Genomic DNA, 3,501 nt, shown 5'->3' on the forward strand with positions numbered 1-3,501 from the left:
GGGTTAAGCTGCTCTCCAAGCCAGCCTGACAATAATAGCAGGAAAAGCACATTTCTTTCTTGCACCTGCGTGCGCGCTCCAGTGGGCCTTCTGCTGTTTATGGTAGTCAGATCAGATCTTTCTCCTGCTGGAAGCTGAACAGCTTTAGCAGCCAGCTGTCCCCCTTTGCTGTGCTCGTACCTGGACCCTTGCACAGTCCAGGGCAGTGGATAGATGGAAAATCAGCCTTTTAGGTCAGCATTCAAAAATAACCCATGAAGCCTTCCCTTCCCTCCAAGAGGGAAGGGTCCTGCTCCTCCCTGCTTTCTGCCTGCTTGTACTTAACTGCTGGCTTGCTTACTCAGAGTGCTTATTGGGAATTTGGAGTCTTGTTCTAGCAAGGGATACTCCTAAAATATGTTCAACACAGAGCTTTATTTCTCTGTTTTTAAAGGGTGTGTAGTGTTACATGTGTGAAAAGGGAAGAGATTCATTAAGCTCTAGAGACAAACCGGTTTAAGTGCTCAGCAGGCTCTCGGGCTGAAAAGCCACTTTTGCAGCATTCCAGGTTACCAGTTAAATTGTGGCTCTGCCTAAAAACTGTGCATGTTTTTCCACAGTGTGGGCTGTCCTTGGGCGAGCTGTGGGCAGTGCAGGGCAAAGGCGGCTGGAGGGTCCCTGCGTGCCCGGGAGACGCACACCAAGCTGGCTCGGAGCGGCCAGGCAGACCGGCTCTGCAGGCTGAAGAGCATCCAGGAGACAGGGCGGGAGCGGGAAACAGTTGGGGCGCTGGATAGGCAAAAAATGGACATAATATATGGAGTGCTGCACCACAGAAACTGGTTTATATTCTAAGCCAACCCATCAACTTCTGTGTATATGTAGCCTGGGAGATTTAGTACTAATAAACACGCAACAGGCATCTCAGTAGTTGCTCTATCTCAAGTAAATTATCGTAAACAGCAGTGAAGAGAGTTCTCCCCTTCTTCTTGCCCAAGAAGAGCATTAGAGACCACTGTATAAAATGCACTTGCTTGTCATGATCTTTGCAGACATTCTCCTTTTGAGTAGCTGCCAATGCTGGGCTCCTGTCCCTCAGGTAGACCTGTTACTACTATGGAGACTACTCACCAGGCATGTGAAATGAACTCTTCATGCAGGGAAAATCATCTTGAGTGTTTTATGTTTTAGATAACAAACCTATTTCTGTGTGTTTCACTTCTTCTTTATCCACCTTTTTGTTATTTCTTTCTTCTGGTAACACAATTCAAGGAGGAATGTACCAGAATGGGTCCATTGTTGTGCACAACCTATGGAATAGATAGTTACCTTCCACTCCTTTTGAAACTCTGGAAGAATGGGTATTCTGTAATTGCCATAATAAGCTGTGAGAGTGGTATAGACAATAGAGATTGTTTCCAGCCAACTAATTCAGTTTGCTGGATCTTTGCTCTAGTCAGTTTAGAATTGAGGGCTGTCACTGGGAAGAAAAATCTTGACTATCCTGTGTCTTGGAATCATTGAGACACAATAGACACGGACATCTCAGGTTGTTCCCAGTCATTTTATGCACTGGAAGTCTGCTGTAAAAATAGAGCATACTTGAAATCTTAGGTTTTGTATTATTCTAATTGAGGATTACTGATCTCCGGCAGGCCAATGCAGGCCAGAAAGAGAGGAATCTGTAAAAAGGGCAGTTTATCTGGGTTATTGCATGATGTTACCTGGGTTTTTAATGTGGTTCCATAATTCATTTTTGTTCTCATGCATATTTTGTCCCTGTTCATGTGAACATTTTTTCTTAATTGGAATATGCAGAGCTGTAGGGAGAGGCATATTGTCCTGTAACCTGCCCCCTCCTCCTGCAGCAACTTAAAACATAATACAGAGCTCAACTTGCCATGACTGAAGAAAAACTGTGTTTTAAGGAAATGCCTGACTCAAATTGTGGGCTTACCTCCAGTGCAAAGATTTTTTTGAGATCCCTTAGTGAAATCTGAAAGCTGCAATCACCAGTGAATTCTTCAGTGAAAAGGACTGAGTCAGCAGCAGCATCGGCTGCTTGGCTGAGTGCATGGAGGTGCATTGTCTAGGGAAGGTCAGCCCATGATTCTGCATGCACTTTGTTTAATCTGTTTTATTATAAGGGTGTAAGACTGAAGCCAGGGGATGAGACTTCTAGCTTCAGCAGCCTACCAGCTGGTCAAAGATATCTTTCCTTGTTTACAGCAGCCTTCTGTTTGTTTTTGGTTTTGTTTTCCAGTGATGGGTCCTGCTGGAAAGAGCTTTCTGATGGCACAGCTGTGAGTGAAACCAGTACAACATGTTCAGTGTCGAGGACCTCCTGATTTCTCATGGATACAAATTGTCAAAAAATCCTCCTGTTTCATATGAGAACAGATATGATGGATACCAGCATGAAATCGTGGGAAACAGATCTGCTCAGAGAATGCTGAACGGGTTTGAGGCAGAACTGAGAGCCGGGGCATACAGCAAGAAACCTTTCATGAAAACCAACTCGAGCAGCACTGAAAGCAGCCAAGGGAGTCAAGGGAGGCAAGCAGGTCCTGGTTACCACCATGACCTTCAGGGTTTGTCCACTTTTCATACTTCAGAAGGGGGGTAAGTTTCAGCATCATGCCATGGCTTTGCTTTCTCTTTCTTTTGGTCCTGACAGATAACTAAGCATGACCCTAACCTTTGACACCATCTTACTGTGATCCTTTCCTGCTCCCATACTAGTGACCATTTCCGTGCACTGCAAGTCCACACGAAGTAGTGGCACATCCATTCACCTTCTGCTAGAGGGAGGCCTTTGAGAATATTGGGGTGATAGGAAGTGGCTGAGTGTGGCAAAATTTCCTTTACTAATATGGTCTGTATCAGAAAGGCCTTTCTGATGGGCTTAGAAACGGTCAATCCAGATACAGTAAAAAAAAAGTGGCAAATGTTCCTTCTCTTCTTCAGTTTTAAAAAACTGAACCCAGCTGCTTCTGCCACATATACACCCTGTTTTTTCTGTAGATTCGGCCATGTGCAGCTCTTGGTGGGTGTTCCTACACACACCGATGACTTTCTTGGTTTTTTAGGGCCACTCTCGTGGAGTAAACATGAGAAGGTACCTGTTTCTTTTTAAAACAGCTCAAACCCAGTGGAAGCTCTTGTGTCACTGCATAAAATGTGCTTGTACAATGGTGGCTTGCTTAACACGGAGTACGTGCGGCCGGGGCTGGGGCAGGCTGGGCAGGAAGAGCTGTGTGTACACACCGCGGCTCGGCCATTGTTCTGCGGCTATTTGAGTGCTGCAGATGAACAAAGGAAAGGGGCTAGAGCAGGACTGGAAGCCAGCCCAAGTGTGACGATGGTTTGTGAGGAAAAGCCCCTTCCTCCTGCCAAATGGGCTTGAAACTGAAAGCAGGGAAAAACGCTATCGCCTTGGGAGCTCGTCCTCTTACGAAGACCTTTGGTAACACGTGGCAAAGGCACGTGTCTCCTGACTGCTGGGCTCGTCTGCTCTTTCCC

The 3,501-nt window shown here is 45.9% G+C and overlaps 1 protein-coding gene across 1 annotated transcript in view; it reads left to right on the plus strand.

Moving 5' to 3' along the window:
* Nucleotides 1-2,242: 2,242 nt before the first annotated feature.
* KIAA1462 (KIAA1462 ortholog) overlaps nucleotides 2,243-3,501 on the plus strand; it is a gene marked incomplete at its 3' end in the record, with an annotated part of 7,982 nt that continues 6,723 nt past the window's right edge. Inside the window, exon 1 of the mRNA XM_010291119.1 lies at nucleotides 2,243-2,570. The remainder of the gene's footprint in view (nucleotides 2,571-3,501) is intronic.

The sequence above is a fragment of the Phaethon lepturus genome, unplaced genomic scaffold (genome assembly GCF_000687285.1).
Source record: "Phaethon lepturus isolate BGI_N335 unplaced genomic scaffold, ASM68728v1 scaffold51557, whole genome shotgun sequence".
NCBI lineage: Eukaryota > Metazoa > Chordata > Aves > Phaethontiformes > Phaethontidae > Phaethon > Phaethon lepturus.